Here is an 18,146-nt window from a genome sequence, read left to right as displayed (position 1 = left end):
TTTTATTTTATTATTTTATTATTTCCCTTCTACGTGACTTTACCGAAAGAACCAAGAAGATTTGCTTATTGTTGTTTTGCGAAACGTACGGCATGCGTATCATCCCCTCCGATGTCCCCCGCTGTGAGTGTGCGTGTCCTAGTCCTCTTGACAAATGAGCAACGGGGTCCTGGTTTGTATTTTGACGCTAAAAAGGCAGGCAGGCTGATGACGCTTTATGACTGAAAATACGTTCTTCTTCTTCTGTTGTTGTTTTGCATAATGCGGTTATGTAATGGGTTGTGCAACTGCCGGGCAGTAAACTTATGGCGTGTGGCACACAGTCCGGTCTCCTATAACGGCCCCATGTTTTCCTAACGCGACTTGGATATGACGCGATCAGTGTGTTAGGGAGCAATTTATGTTTGTCATAACGCGGACCCTAATTGGATGCGACGCGATTGAGCGAACCTCCGTCGCGCGAGTAGGAATCAGATTGTAAACGTTGTGGCTTGGCTCTCCAACACACCGGTGTGCTGTACTAGTGACGAATTGGCCACGTTCTGTTTACGTGACAACCCTTACTAGTCGGCTGTGTCGGGTGCTGGCGGGTTTCAACGACACATTTATATATTTACGTGATCTAACCCAAAAAAAAAACGTCTTATGGAGGAATCAGCAGTTGTAGGGATGCCTCTGCGTAGCATCACACAAGGCGGGGGATGCTGCTGGATGCTTCTAGACGCTACCCACGCGCCTCAGTATTTGTTCAGCCTGCGTACGCATCTCACGTGGTATCGCGGGCTGTGATTTACCCCGATGTTATACATACTATTTATTATAACGCGATATTTACATAACGCGGTGTTATTCAAAAACGCAACTACTACAGAAGAAGAGACCGTAATTACAAACGGGGCTAGAATTCCAACGTAAATTTCCGTAAATTAACACAGAACTCGATACATTCTGATTGTCATGTATTGAGGCCACTCACATTCTAGAGACGATATCAAATGTAATTAACTCACCACATTCCATTATTGCTATTGCCTCATAACAGAAAGATGCCAAACACTCTGAAATGAAATTGGCCAAACAGCACAATACACACGCCTCTTGAAATGCCTCTCAATACTGCGCTGCGATAAATTCGTGCTTTGAAGAAGGGCCATTTCCCAAAACGTTGACGATAATATATATATATTTTTTTTATCTGTTTAAGGCCAAAGTGTTACTTGACTAATGTTCAGCCTTTTGTTCCCACTCATGAGGCTTTCCTACATGAATAAATAACATGACATTTTGTATTATTTCTCACATCTTTAGGTAGTTACCATTTTATTTTTTTGGTCCAAAATCCAAACGTTTCGCTTTACAAATGAAGACGGCTGCTGTTAACCTTCGCAACTCTCTTCTGCTGTTATAAGGCACACGCATGATGCCGCTTTAGCATTTCTTCTCGTTGCGTTTCACAGCCCCCGAGAGACGGTGGAGACTTGGCGAACCCTTTGCTGTAAAAACATAACTACATTTTCAATCCACTCCCGATGCAATAAATTAAATACGCTATTTACAACCACAAAAAAACATTGAAACCTTTGCTCTAATACATCATGCTATTTTTTTCTTTTAACATGGTTGTCCTGCTTTCAAAGCTCAGAAAGTTGTTCTTTTTAAATCCTTCATATTAAGTTTTCTTGCTTGCTTAGGACCGTGCAAATCTTTCGGTCGTTTTTTAACCCACTTCCCGTGAACCAATCGAGCTGACATTTTGCACACAGACTCGTTGTGCGTGACAATGCATTTTCGTGAAAAAAAATCCAAAATTTTACACTGTTTAGGGAATTTTTTTAAATATTTAATTACCAATTGTTTAATGCTGCCAGACAATCATCTGACCCATAGGTGGCAGCCATCTCAAGCCAGAGGACGAGAGGACTCTAGCCGCCCCGATGCCACGCATATAAAGGATTTATAGTGAAAAACGTTGTTTTTACGGGTTTACTTGTTTCCCCTGAAAACTTACCTGATTATAGCAGCAGATGCTCGTGCAGGAGCAGTGGATGCCCAGCCACGTGGGGCAGGGTAGAGCTTCTTTGTAACACGTGGCCGGAACGGGCAATGTGCACACAAGACAGGACCCGTCAGGCAGGAGTGCAAATTGTTTACAACCAGAGTGGGCTCGACCATGTCGTCTCTGATTTCTTGTTTTAATTGATACGATTCGATTTATTTCAGCAGGACAGTGACACAGCAGAGCCTCACCATTCTGGCGAATTGCCCGATGATGCTGGATGCAATTACCAGCGAAACGTCGTACTCAAATTGTAAATGTTGTGGTTTCACGCTTCAACACACCGGTGGGCTAAAGCAGTGAACTATTTGTCTTTTGTCAACGTGACACTTTTTTTACTGATTGGCCGTGTCGGGTGGTGGAGGGTTACGACACATTTATAAATAACGCGATCTAAACCCAAAAATCGTTGATTATGAACGTCTGGCTATATTTGCACCTCCGGTTAGCGCGGTTGGCTAGGTAACGTACTCTTTGTTTTTTTCGGTAAAGTCACGTAGGTGAAAACAAAATAAAATAAAAATAAAACAACTAAATTAAATCACGACGTCTCTAAATAGCTCTCTTCATACGCTACAGTAATCTTGCTGGAGCAGTCCCACCTGATGACGGATGCTTGTGTTGCTTCCGAAACGTCGTGATTTAATTTAGTTTTTAATTTTATTTTATTTAGTTTTCACCTACGTGACTTTACCGAAAAAAACAAAGAATATGGATCCTTGCAGTCACGAAAACTTCAAATCTAGAATTATGGCTAGGTCCGAAAGAAGTTCAACATACATGCAGCATGCCAACATTTCATGGGCGTCCTGCGAAAGTACACCCGGCAAAACTTAGAACCTTGCACGGCATGAAACTGAACTGCCATAGGGAGGCCACCGCCAACATGAAATCGTCGGGATTTTGTCCGCCGTAGCCGCGGCTGGTAATTTCATGCACAGCCGTACACAGCCCTGTGACGCTCATTTCACGATGGGTGATGCAAAATTTCCGGGAAAAAAAAAAGATTCGACGCGGATTGCAGAGGTGCAAAACAACCACTGTGGACGCTAATGACACGGGGAATAAAATGAATCTGGTGGCCAAAGGACCCGAACGGAAATGTCTAATCAGGAGGCAATAGCACGCGGCTCTCCATTGATGTCAAGCCTCAGCCATTTTCAAATCGCTTTTGGTGGGCACGAAAAGCACTCGAGAATTTGTTTCCACGTGGATGTAGGAGGTTTTCCCCCCCCCTCCTACACCTCCACTGACGTCATTGCAACGGCTTTTAGTGGGTTGTATAGAATTGCGTCATCGCCAGGTCATCAGGAAACGTTGAAACCCGATAGTGATGATTGCCGGTGGCGGGAGTGCATTGTTGGACGATTTATTAAGGCAGCTTGCAACGTGAGAAGGGCTGTCCTTTCCTCTCTGAGAGCACCGTTTTTCTGATTGTTGTGATGTTAAGTTTTCCATTAAACCAGCGATGCAAAGTGAGTTTGGCTGTGTATGCCTCCACACGGAAAAATCGCACGCACGCACGTACGCACGTGTGCGTTCTTGGTTGGGGCTTTACTGCCTCACCTAAGTGCTGATAAGATGAGAGGAGTAACTACAGCGGTTGTTCTACAGAGAGACTGGAATTTGGAATGTCTATCGCCGGCTCGGGAATACGAGCAGACACGCACTTGCCCCTATGCTCAGTTAAGCGCGTAGACACTTTGACTTGCGTCAGAGTGCTACGACCACGACTGCGGCAAATACTTCATCAACTGGGGAAGAGCCCATTGAATCATAGAGCTTATTTTTCAAAGGGGATGATATTGGAGAATCAAGGACTCTCGTAACAGTGTAAAATAAAATACCGAAGAGTAATAATATAGAGCACACTACATATTATGCACACAGTTACCAAGATCAAATGATGGAAAGTACATTCCAGTCGATTGAAAGTGCGAGTTTAATTGTTCAACCACAATGATATATGCAAATTAACAGAAAATATCATTCGCACGCAAAAAGAAAGGTTAATGACAGCGTGTCGAGCAATTAGTGCCTTGCATGTGTATGCTGTATAATGAATGTGTGCACGCACTGTATACATATCATTAGCGAATTGAGTTGCATTGTGGTAGTTTCTCTTCCCGCACGAATTCTCCCCGGCCACCTGAGCGCAGGGATGATTATCATTTAAAACTTTCCAGGATAAGACTTTTGTTTTAATTGGCAAGGGTTTCTGAAAGCTCTTAAAATCACGCCAAACAACAGCTACCGGTTTACGGCAGAAACGTATAATTGCATAATGTACGTCCAAACTGGAGAACTGCACACGTGCGAGATAAATGACGGATGTACCTCGGATTTAGAGGGAGCGGTGCTGCAGTGCTCAGCACACTGTGCGCCATGCACCTGGCCACCTGAGTTGATCATTTCCCGGCCACGGCTCGTGCCAGTGGCGAGTGATAACTGAACCATCCCCCCCTCTCCCCCTGTCGCTCCTGCCTTCACCTACCCGCACTGACCGGCGTGGTTGAATGTGGTCAAACAACCCCCAGGCGCTGCAGTGGAGCGGAGGGTTGACCTTCATTGTCAAAGAGCTCGAGAAGATGTGACGTTTGTCTTTGTGCTCGCTTTGCACGTGATAATAATAATAATAATGCCTTGTATTTAGACAGGAAGGCCTCACCGACTGAGTCGGGTATTTTTTCGCTTTGAAATGTTTGGCCAATGCGGTCGCAATGAGTGTTTTGCACGTGCGAGGAAAATTGAGAACCAGGAGAAAACACAATAAATGTTTTGTTTTTGAGTCATATATAAATGTGCCGTTAAGCCACCACCACCCTACACAGCCAATTAGTAAGGTTTGTCACGGAAACGAAACGTGTCCATTAGTTACTAGTTCCGTACACCGGTGTGTTGGAGGGTGTTTTGGTTTAGATCGCATAAATATAAATCATATTAAATATAATATGAACAATAAATGCGTCGTTAAACCCGCCACCGCCCGACACAGCCAATATTTGTGGGTTTACTCTCCAAGGCACCGGTGTGCTGAACAAGTAACACATCATTAGACCTCCTTTGCCAGTACCAACATATAATAATAGGGTTTTCCCCCTTTTTTCTGCCACAAAACTGACACCTTTTTACGAGGATTCATGTCTGCATTAACCACAATACTTGCAGGCAAAAAGCAAACAAAAAACACACTCTGATAATATATGCATTGTCCTTGACACTGATTGGTCCACACCAGGGACGGCTTTCTTTTGAGCCTTGAGCCTCGACCCAATTGGTGCTCGACCAGAGGACGCCAAAAGGCGTACAGCTCAAAGACATTGCACTTTTAAAGTAATGAGGGCTCGGTGTGAGCATCTACATCATTAGACCCCCTTTGCCAGTACCAAAATATAATACGGGGGTTTTTCCCCTTTTTTCTGGAAACAAAACTGAAACCTTTATTATATTTTGGTACTGGCAAAGGAGGTCGAATGATGTAGATGCTCACCCCGAGCCCTCATTACTCTGATATTGCATTGTCTGTGAGCTGTACGCCTCTTGGCGTCCTCTGGTCGAGCACCAATTGGATCGAGGCTCAAAAGAAAGCCGTCCCTTGGTGTGAACCAATCAGTTTCAAGGACAATGCATATATTATCATAGTGTGTTTTTTGTTTGCATTTTGACTGCAAGTATTGTGGTTAATGCAGACATGAATCCTCGTAAAAAGGTTTCACTTTTGTTGCCAGGAAAAAGGGGGAAAACCCCTATTATTAAGTAACACATTGCTGCGTTTTGTTTACGTGACAAAGCTTACATACTTTATCGTGTCGCATGGTGGCGGGTTTAACGACACATTATATTTACGCGATCTAACCCCAAAAACACCTGTTATGGTAGAGATACTGTAGGACTACACTTTCTGTGCGACAGACGCCAAGATGTATTATGGTGGATATTAAAGTAGAATGGGCAACGGTTCTAATTAAATGGATTGGACTGACGCAATCATTAAGGGGTTACAAAGTGCAACGCATCACATCTATTGCTTCGGAGATTCGCTGGGATGTATAGTCTATACTCTATTAGCTCTGCTCACCGATAGACACCAATTAAATATCCCCTTTATAGTCTCGACACGTGGTCCCTGCAAGCGCTGTTAGTGAGCACCTATTAGGAGCCGGGACAGCACACGTAGCATTGTGGCAAAGCAACGCTACGCCTGGGCTGCCTTTGTCTCGCCGGTGCCGATCTTGAAAGTTGAACCGCCTTTGCCAGTTGCTCGTTTTATGCCAGAATCACCCCGGGGAAGATCCAGGCCAATCACGGTTCCAATGTTCCACTTGTGTGTGGTGTTCATGGCCAGGAAATGAACTGACTGGCTTGTTTGGATCACAGGGGAGCAGTGATTACTACTCCACACACCGCAGGACAGATGCAATCGCAAATAACCACACAGGTGGCCCCAACTAACAGAACGCACGTGAATGTTTTTTTTATGTTCTGCACGATAGCTGCATCCTCGCCAGCCCTACAAATGTAAGTGACAGGCGAATACTTTACAAAGCTGCTTTATTGCATACCTGCCTTCAAAACGAATCTATTATTACAACGTTTTTTTATTTTACCAGGTAAGGCCCCGCTGAGCTATGTAGCTCATTTTCAGAAGTGACCTGGCCACAATTGATAGCTCAACGAAGTGGCTTATAGTCACGTGGACATTTATAGCAACCAAATACTATAAACGCGTGTTTATAAATGTGGAGGGAAAACCCTGAAGATTTGGAGAAGAATCCACGTGACCACTGGGAGAACATGCAATCTCAAAATATACAGGGGTCAGAGAAGTGGATGATCATGTGGAAATGTCTAACAAAAAAAAACAGAGTACCCGGAGAAAAATCCACACGACCACCAGGAGAGAGACATGCAAACTCCAAATATACAGCAGGCGTCAAGGTCGGGATCAAATCCACGCCCTCCTGCATTCCAGGCGAGATAGTTAACATCTCACCACCGCAGCAACACGTAACATGTTATAGAGTAAACATGCCGTTCAGCACAACCTTTCCTTTGAAATGAGTTTAGCAGTAAACTGGGTTAGACATGAGAATGCCATCTCTCTCCCAAAATCTATGGGCAACGTGGAAGAGTTGGCCACAGTACACGACATAGGGCCTCTGTTGAGCTCCCTGTACAGTGGAGGCCATGGCACGAGCAGGGACATGAGCACGTTCACGGATGCACCTTTACGCCTTACCTTTGCATGGAGTACACACGTGATTTGTTTGGATAACGGTAGAGTAAGTCATATTTGTGAATTGTGCTCTCAGTTTGAAAGTGTTGTTGGTGTTGAACGTGTTACTCATTCGCCGTATTCAACTTTGGTATTAGGATTTATTTCAGTGGAAACAATACAAATATATAATATCCGCTATTATTGTCTCATTGCTGCAGTTCGTAACGCTTAAAGTGGTAAGCATTGGCAATTACGGGACTGGGGCAGTGGGCACATTTTTCAACAATGGATGTATAGTTGCCGTGAGATTAAGTCATGAGTGCACCTGCAAGCGATGCCTGCTTTTGTTGCGTTTCGCGGCAGCAGCTCGTTGAGGGGGAGAGAGGGGGGTTGAAAATGCGTGTTAAAATATGCGTGCGAACATCGGCCCATTGATTAACGCAAATGCAGCAGCAGCATCACTCGAGCTCTGGATCCGTTGTAAGAGGCACGGGGCCCACACCTGCCAATACTTTGCATTCATTATAACATTCGTTATAAAGGAGATACACTTTATTTATCCCTACATGCAAGCAAAAGAAACGCGCATTTAATATATACAGAGTGGTACAAAAGTCAGGACAACATCGGGTCATTATATTATTATTTGTAAAAAAAGTACGTGGAATTATAGATCGGGCAGAGGGCAGAAGTCCGCAGTGCATATGCTGAGTTTCGGCAGCGTGGCGATTCTCAAAACAATGGGGGGATCTTCTTCTTGGTTCTTTCGGTAAAGTCACGTGGAAGGGAAATAATAAAAATAAAACATAATAAAATAATTCTCACGACGTTTCAGCCACAACGCAAGCAGCCGTCCTCAGGTGAAGAATGAAACACCACCAAGCTTGGAGCGTATATTTAAGCTGGGTTGGGGGGAGTTTATTTATTCAACCACCCCCCGCTTCTGTCCCTCCATTCAACAGTTGAAAATGGGTACCCCATAGGGTCACGTGTGGTGGGGTACTCCTACCTCTTCAAAGACTTGTGGCCAGTATGGAAGAGTAGGCCAACACTAATTTCCAGTTTGGGCTCTCCAGAGATCCCTTCACCGCTTGCCCTTCCACCAGCAGCGGTGTGAGCAAGGAATTGCAGGGCTACACCTTTCGGCCGGTTTACCTTTATTGAGCCACGTGAAGTGTTCAAATATTCAGCTGGCACGAGCTGTGTAAATTTTAACAAAGCTAATCAATATTAGCTGAACTGTGATTTACATTTGTTTTCATCATACTTGTATTGTGTAATTGCCATCGCTTGCCGGTGTATTAATGTACCACAGAGCAATTTGTTCTTTCCGCTAGGACAAGTAGAACATAAGCTCTTATTAAAATGTACCACAGATTGAATTACAATAAATTAATTAATTTAATTCATGCTCAAGTACATTTTTAATGTGCCGACATGGCGCATTACAAAAACAGCTCTCCTTGGACCATAACTAACGACCATGCATCCGATTCTCCGCTCAGGGGAGTGGTTAGGGTAAATTGCCACAACAAAGTACGCGCAACTAGACGTGCATTACCTTTTAGTCCTTTAGTCTCATGGTGTTGTAGGTGCATGATGAGGTCCCGAGGTGAAATGTGTGCTGTGATTCAAACTCCCTTCAGCGGGAAGGCACGCTTCAATGCGCTCAAAGACATGCATCCCGCGAGGAAGCGGCGTTGTTTCATTCCCATAACTTTCTCTCAAGCTTCTGAGTGTTTTGTCATCGTCAGCCACGATGCAGCCACTGCTAGATGAAGGCCTCCTCGAGCCATCTCTCGCCTAAGCGCCTGCACGGGAGCCGAAGTCATCGTCCCATCATCGGCTGTGGACGTCCACCTTCGGAGGCTTTGTGTTCTCTCGTGTGGCCCGCCGCCTCCCTCATGATTAGTTTCGGCAAAGTTGCTCGCACACGCCCACCGCTGGCCGAAGAGCCACGCACGATATTATTAGACGGGAGTTCGAGAGAGGTTCCTCTGGAGAGCGTATTTGGTCTGCTCTTCCGCGTAACGCACACTCTGCCCCACCACACGTTGACCTGCTGGGTATCCGTTGATGCTGCCGAGTGTGGCAGAGGCGAGGGAGATGAATCATCTGAAATCTAGATTTCATATCAGCCTTTCGTCCGATTCAGGATCATTATTCGAATCAAGAATTCACTCCCTTTGTTCGCCTCGTGGTTAATTGTATCACCTCCAGTAGCTGCAGGGGCGACGTGATCCCAGTTCGTACAGCAAATATGAATATTAAAAAAAAAATTACGCAATAAAACGCGTGCGTAATGGAATGAACAATAAATATTATTAGATGAATCAATGCTTCATTCCCCTTTTTCTGTAAAGTTCGCAATCTCGTTGAGTGAATAAAGTGTTTTAAAAGTGGCCGGTGGTATAATAATCAGAAGTATATTTTAAATTGGTCGATAAGTCGTTAACGTCCGATCTGCTTTTAGAGCTAATTAAGCTTACTTTGACCGAGATTCATGAACGTAGAGCTGTTTGTGTTAAGTCTCTGGAACCAAAGGTGTCAGAATTGAGCCGGTACATGTGTCCGAATAAATCTGCTTTGATGAGCACATATTTGAATTATCAATAGCTTGAGCTGTTAACCCAAAATGAGTTTTTTTTTTGACGGCCACACAATCTACTTAAATTGATGTCGATTAAAGCAAAGCTTGAAGCACCCTTGAATGCTTTGATGTAGCTGAACAAAAACTGCCTGTGTGCTATTTGCCACCTTCCTTGCATAATTAATCGCAAGCCAAGTTTGATGTCAGTATTTGTACATTAACGACGTGCACTGCTGCACTGTGTGAAATACCTCATTTGGAGAGCATGAACAATCAAGGGATTGAAATGGAATATTGAAACAAACCTGACCTCTAACTAATCATCATGATGCAATAGCTAACTGGTATAGCCTAGCACACAAAACAACAAGCAGCAATATCTTGAAATAAAATGTATTTAAAGGAGTGAACGTGAAAAGCAATGCGGAGCAATGAAAAATGTACTCTTAAAGATACATCAACATCTATTATGTTTCAGGATGTGGCCACGGTGTGCATGGTAGTGACCACATAGGTAGCCAGCTCAATATTAGTTTATTCTCCTGGCGTGGCAGTTGACAGACTGGTCAACTTTCTAAAATCCCCCCTGGCTCTCTACAGCCAGCAGTAGACATTGGAATGCCGATGCGTGGTTGGGGTAAAGTGTGGCTTTTCGCACCTCTTCCATGATATCTTGCCTCTAGTGGAGGCACTTCTGCCAGCGGTGGCGTGAGCATGCAATTGCAGGGCTGCGCCTCTACCGTCACAATTTCGTTGTACGGCAGTACGGTATTACATGCAACTTTCACGTAAAATACACACCGCAGGCGATTGCGTTCGTTTAGTAGTTGCGCTTAAGTACGGCGGGTGCTCGAAATTCGCCGCACAAATCGGCAGGGACTCCGGTGACTCGGTGACCCCCAATCAAAGGCTGATGTCTCGCCGACTCCGTGACAAGGGGAGGAGAGCGACGCGACAACGATGCGGTGGGTTCCTGCCGACGAGTCAGCGTTGCGGGGGGGGGGTCACCGAGAATTGCCCTTCACACGCGCGGCGCGCGGCGTGGCAGCCCGCGTGTGATTGAGCAGGCTGGGATGATTGAGCAGGCTGGGCTAGCTTGGTGGGGGGGGGGGGTAATGTCTGCATTCGGTTACTGGGACGCCTATACCGCTGTTGGGATTTTGCATTCATGCCCCTTCCACCCCCCCCCCCCCCCCCTGATCGGTTGCCCACCCAGGGTAAAGGTGCCCCTCCACAGAACGCTTGACTGGCCCCATTTTTTTTGCCATTCACCGGTGACTTTGCCTCTGACCAAGCCACCGGCAAAGCTAAGCCGATCTCGGTAGCTAAGCAGGATTGAGGCCGGATAGTGCTCGGATGGGTTGACCACGATACAACGCAGGTGTGATGGGCTGTGCGGCTACGTGACGGGCATGACATCTAAATCCGTTGCTCGACCATAACTACTACGTGCCCGCGAATATAAGTTAAAGTATTGGTGGGGCGAGGAGGCGGGGGTGCGGGATGGTGGCACAGTCGTTAGCTTGCTGCGTGATGATCACCGTTACGAGCCGAGTTCGAATCCTGGCCACGGCTGACGTGAGTGGCGAGTGAAAGCTGAGCCGTTCCCGGGGCCCCCGTCGCCAACCCATCACTGACCACCCTGGCGATGTACGGCGTCAGATAACCCCCGCGACAAAGGAGGTTCCAATGGTGTAAATGCTTCACCCCGAGCTCTCATACTCTGATGGTGCATTGTCTTTGAGTTGTGCGCCTTTTGGCGTCATCTGGTCCAACACCATGTGAGACTAGGCTCTAAGAAAAGCTGTCTCGGGTGTGGACCAATCAACTTCAAGGACAGTGCATAAATTATCAGAGTTGTGTTTTTGTTTGCATTCCGACCGCAGGTGTTGTGGTCAATGCAAACATGACTCCTTGTAAAAAAGGTGTCAGTTTTGTTGCCAGATAAAAGGGTAAAAATCGAATTATCACTGTGTGGGTGGTAGGCTGTCATCCAGCAGTTTATTAACATAAAGGGCTGCACGAGTGACTGTTTGCATGCACCAGAATGCAGTACGTATTAAGCTGGTGCGGGGCCTGTAGCATATGTTATAAAGGGGCCATGAATTAAATAAAGTAAATAATGAAACACACTTCTTTTTTACTTGCATATTAAATTGTATTTTATCATTTGCTATACAGGCAGATAATACGACAAATCGCGAAACTTAAACACCGAGTCTTTCATAAAAGTCGAAGGCAGTATAGTACTATAGTAATAGAGCAAGTGCAGAATCACTGAACCGGAAGTGATAGCTTGAAAGCATTTAGCGCGGGGCCCTTGAAAGTCCGGAGCCCGTAGCATCTGCTACTTTTGCTACTCGGATAATTCGGCACTCCCAGTATGTCCCCCTCCCTGATTGATGACATTTGATGTTTTTTGGTTGTTCTGTTACAACCAGCTGAGAGGTGACGGATGTAGATTTCCAAGACCAAATCGCCTGCCCCAAAAGCTAATTTTGCTATTTGAAGAAGCTGTCTCCACCACCCCAATGTTGTTCCCTGCCAGGATTCGTTTCTGTTCTGCTGGTAATAGAATAGAGATTCCCTGCTCAGCCACTGCAGCTGTAGCAGCTGTAGCTGCCGCTGCTGGTGGTAGCACTATTCTTTTGGAGAAAAAGCAAAAAAAATCAGCATCAAAGGGGAGAGAACAAAAACTTGCGTGTAATTGAATGACCAAAATTAAGATACGAATTACTCATTGAATTAGACCTCGGTGCATGCGACACAGAAGGACGCATTAGCATTCGGTGAAGCCGGCGATGAATATGCATCGCAACTTCCCAATTAGAATGCCTCTTACACGCACTGACATTCACGCGACAAGTGCACTCGTCCACCGATGGAGCCTTCGCGAAGGCTCCGACAGCCACCCCCGGCTTGAGAGATCGATCGAGAACATTGACCGCCGTGACAAAATAGGACCCTGCGTCGCGATGGCGACGTTGATAACGATGACGGGGGGGGGGGGGGGTGGTGGCGAACCCTCCTGAGACTCGTGAGCAGAGGACAGGCGAAACGACGCTGTCACTTCGCCTGTCCGCCCAGGCACGGCGAGCAGGCTCGGCCGATACCGCGTGGATTATTCTCTATGTCCGTTGAACTTCATTTCTTTTTTAGCGCTCCACGTAGCCGACCGAGTGTGCTACGTTGGATCTCGCCTGCAGCGCCTGCAATGACGGACTGAGACAAACAAACAAAGAAAAACATCGGCCCAAGGCATTTGTAAACACACCAGCCCACATTCGCGCTATGAGCAATTCTTTTGTGTTGTTTTTTTTGTTTAGATGGCTGTTGTGCGACAAACTGTGTAGTGCTCGTAGATAGACCTTGCGTTGTTACGACCTCTTTGCGGGATTTTGCCGTGCAATCTCATTGGCCCATTTGGGGCTGGGTCCAAACAAAACTAATGGGGCTTGGTGAGGAAGCATCTTTGGGGCTGCCGAATGTGGCGACGTAACGCCAACTGAGAGTGTAAATAAGCAATGGAGCGGACACATTCTACGTAATAAACTACTTTAATGAAAAAAAAAACCACATTACTCTGTTCACATTTGCAATTTCCTCAAACACAGAGACCGGTCGCCCCCTGCAACCGGTCCTCGGAAAGAAACCTGCCCCGCGGGGCATTTTCCCCATGGGACTGCTGCTCCTACGGCCCAGTCCGAGCACGCACCCGAGTTGGATGTCGCCCTGCAGCGCCCGCACTTTGCAATGGATCTCAATCCTGCGCGCGCCTCTGCTTTGGGAGAAGCTCAGGCTGGCATTTGATTCATAAATGCCCCGGATTGTGTTCACGATCCCTTGAGGTGTCGCTGAACTTTGCACAGACATTGCAAATTAATCCGTGGCACGCGGTGAAACACGGAGAGGTAATACCTCGCGTGGACATCATGCAATTGGGTGGTGGGGGGAGGGGGTCGTGGGGGGCGAGAGCCGGCGACGTGATGCAATGTTTGGTTGTGTAGGCTTCGGGGCAAAGAACATTGCAGCATTACTGCGTTTCATTCTCTCCCAACAATCTCCTAAAACGTTAACGCACAAATGCGTCATCACTTATCCCCGGCCTTCCGCAATGTTCAACGAACTGGCCTTGCCCTTTCGCGTCATCGGTGTACACGAAAAATGTCGTGGTGCCTTTGGGTGCCTTTGGGTGCCTTTTGGTGCCTAAACTTGGCTCGTAAAAGCCATCGCCGTGGCGAGCCCTGAGAGCGTGACCGTGGTATTCGCCACGCCATTGTGCCGACCGAGCCGGCGTGCTCATGGCTTGTTGGCACAGCACAGCGACGCACCACGTCGTTGTACGCGCGATGCTACGGCGTGGCCATCTGGTACGCTGGCCAACATCGTGCCATCTGGTACGTTACCAACTTCGTGCCATCTGGTACGTTACCAACATCGTACCATCTGGTACGTTACCAACTTCGTGCCATCTGGTATGTCACCAGCATCGTACCATCTGGTACGTCACCAGCATCGTGCCATCTGGCACGTGACCAACATCGTGTCATATGGTACGTTACCAACTTCGTGCCACACCCATACTGCCCCCCCCTACTACTACCACCCCCACGTTGTTCTTCTCCTGCCTCCCTCCCCACAGGCAGCGTTTGGTGTTACAGCTACTCGTTGAACTTCACTCATTGATTGCTCGACCCGTGTTGAGGACTAGTTCTACCAGACACTGACTGTCTCGTCTCATTCATGATGTGCTCAACCACCACACTCACTCACTAACCCACTCACTAACCCACTCACGAATCCAAACACTCACACACTCACAGAGCACACTGCAGATCACAACAAAACACTCACTAACCCACGCACTCACCCACTCACTCACCACACCGCAGGTCACACCAATACACTCACTCACCAACTCACTCAACACATAGGTTTTACCCATTCTGGCAACGAAACAGCAGTGTTAAGATGTTAAAACACCAAATGTAAATCTTTTGCAAGGAATCATGAACTGCACATTCCTTGCAGAAGGTTTCTGTTTGGTGTTTTTAACATCTTAACACAACTGTTGTATTGCCAGAAAGGGTAAAACCTATTCTCATATGTCTGGGGGCCGTTGGACCTGTGCTCGACAACCGTGATGAAAACAAAAACAAAACCCTCCATCCCTATGCAGCTGCCTTGCAAGTTATCCCAGGGGGGGGGGGGGGTCACAGCAGGGTGAGCGGACACCAATCTGCCGGCTGGAATTACGGATGTTCTGCGTCAATGTCTCTCCGTGTGTTCGCGCTCGCATCAGAGGCGCACGTGGCAACAGCTGGGACGCGCCGCTTAGAGCCTCATTCCGTGGCGCTCACTCGCGCCGGATGATCCGCTCGCACAGGTGCGCGCGGCGCTACACCTACGCGGCATTTCGATGCCCCTGTCCACGTGATGAGCCAGACGTGTGCCCGCTCCTATTGAAGCCGGCGTGAAGGTGCGCATGGTGGAGGGGGGGGGGACTTTCGATGCAAAAGACCAAGGATCCCGCCTCCCCACCCCGAATAGTCTGAACAAACTGTTGGGGCAGCTGGTGTGAGCGAGAAGCACCTGTGAATGGCAGGATGGCACGCTAGGGAGTGGGTGGCCAGCACCACGCCCGGCCGCCTTTGTCTCCCCATTGGCGATGTTTGCTACACACCCCAACAGGTACATATTTGAGGCTGAGTCGACATAAGAGAGACCCAGGACCGGTTCAGATAATCGTCACTTGTGTTGGTCGTGAACGAGAATCGAACTCGGGTGAACGGGTTCGTAGTGGCAGCGCGCTCACCGCTACCCCACCGCTCGCCACTCCCGACGCATCACTCCAAGACAGCCATGAGGGAGTCACTGCCCTGATACGCGACTTATATCGACGATAATACGTTCACTCTGCGCGTCTTTATACATTTGATTTGGTAGTTTATTTGTATACATTCTTCCCGCACCCCGCCCCATCCTCCCCGACTTTTACTTTGTTAGTCCGGGCAGCGATCTCTGCTTCCCTCTCGAACCCTGGCCCCCCGTGAACACCGCGCCTCGGGATTTTGCTCCGCGGAATTTCTGTGCGCGTCCCTTCCACGTTTTGTTCATCGCTCGCGCTCCCGTACCGGGTTCTTGTCAAAATGTAACAACGACGACGACAGCGAAACACGAGTGACGATTGGGTGGGGGGGTGCGAAGTCATCCTGCACATCCATATTGCAAGTGCGCCGCCTCTAATCCCTCGATTAAGTTATTCCAAACACGCACGAATGCATCGCTCCCTTTGTGCGGCTTGCAGCTTTAGTTGCGATCGTGTCGGTGAGTGGCACGCTTCCAATTCATATACGTCTTGTATGGCCGTGCATGCACACGCGTTGAACATGCTTCTTTTCGCATTTGTATTCAGTTTTTTTAACCGGAGACAGAAGCGAATGTCCAAGAATCGTTGCGTCCAAGTTTGATTCGCCTGTATTTTTAAACTTAAAGACCCACTGAGCTATATAGCTCTTTTTCACAATCGAAAGCTCAAAAAAGTGGCTAATACTGTGGACATGTATAACAGCGAAATACTCGAAACGCATGCTTCTAAAATGTGGCGGTTTAAAAACCGAGGACCTGGACAAAAATCTACGTGACCACGTGGAGAGAGACACGCAAACTCCAGATATACAGCAGGCGGAGTGGTCAGCACACTGTACTTGCAATCCAGAGGTCGCCCATTCCATCTCCCGGTACCGCAGTGGAAACAATTAGCAAACAAATCAAAGCCCCCTCCACATGTGCCTGAACGGCCGGTCCGCACTTGGTGGTGTCAAGTGCATGCGTACTACCATATGTCTGCGCCTGCGTCGACGACTATAACAGATGACTCTCTAGACCGACTCGCTAGAGCTCCCTCTAGTGGAGGCCCCATCCACCTGCAGTGGTGAGAGTTAAGTCATTGAAGGGCTGCTCCTTTCCCTGCACCAACACGACCACCTAATCCGCCCGCTGTAATCAGGTGTTGTCGATTCTAGTCGTTACACACACACAGCACGCACTCTGTCGTATACGTTCTCGGCTTATTAAGGCATTGACAAAAACACTAAGGCAAAGATCCCCCATGTAGCCTTAGAAGACTGTTGGAGCAAGTGCCATTAGTGAGCAACTGCGAAGGCCGGCACGGCGCACGAAGGGGTGGGTTGTCAGCACCACGCCTGGCCACCTTTGTGTCCCGAGTGGCGATATTTACACACTGCACCAGGAACTAATTTGAGTCTGAGTCGACCTAGGGGAGGCCCAGGACCGGTTCAGACAATCGTCGCTGTTGTTGGCCGTGAGCGGGAATCAAACTCGGGTGACCGGGTTCTAACTCAGCGACAGCGCGCCGATCGCTCGCGCCACCGCTCCCCACCCAGGCGTCAAACGCACGCGCAGAAGGAGGAACACGTCGGGCGACATCGAAGCGCAGCGTTCGCTCCGATCCCGCTGCTTGAGGATGTGCGTGGGGGCTTGCCTTGGCTGTCGCCACTGAACGCCTGCCTGGGTGCAGTGCCGTTGGCCTTTGCAGGCGGGCGTGCGTTCGTTTGGGCGGTGGAGTGGGGAGTGGAGGGTGGGGGGAGTGCGCGCGTGCTTAAAGAGCTCCGGACTCATCTTCGTTGTTCTTTCGGTAAAGTCACGTAGAAGGGAAATAATAAAATAATACAAATAAAACATAATAAAATAATTCTCACGACGTTTCGGCCACAACGCAAGCAGCCGTCCTCAGGTGAAGACCCTGTTTTTCCGACAGACCTGTTCTTCACCTGAGGACGGCTGCTTGCGTTGTGGCCGAAACGTCGTGAGAATTATTTTATTATGTTTTATTTTTATTATTTTATTATTTCCCTTCTACGTGACTTCACCGAAATAACCACGAAGATGAATCCCTGCAGTCACGAAAGCTTAAAATCGAAAAGAGCTCCGGACTGTTAGCGAGATTGGAAACTGTTTGATGTTTGCTGCGATTTCTGTTCGACAGTGCTGCTCGCTCTGACAACCCTCGTGTGTGCCCCGAGCCGCGTGGACGTCTGGGCAGAAGCGGCAGTGGCAGCCACAGAAGGTTTGCAGCCCCCTTGCGCTGAAAACAGAATTGCCGCTTCCCTGGCAGTTGCAAGTTAAATGCACGCACTTTTTACCACGAGCGAGAAAGACAATTTCTAATCAATGTGGCGCTAATTAGTGCTAGTGTGGAAGTGTGTGTATGTGTGTGTACGTGTGTGTATGTTCGGGGGCAAGTAGTGTGGGGGAGCAGT

The sequence above is a fragment of the Lampetra planeri genome, chromosome 36, assembly GCF_965212315.1.
Source record: "Lampetra planeri chromosome 36, kcLamPlan1.2.h2, whole genome shotgun sequence".
In the NCBI taxonomy this organism is placed as follows: Eukaryota; Metazoa; Chordata; class Hyperoartia; order Petromyzontiformes; family Petromyzontidae; genus Lampetra; species Lampetra planeri.
Note: the sequence above shows the minus strand (reverse complement) of the source record.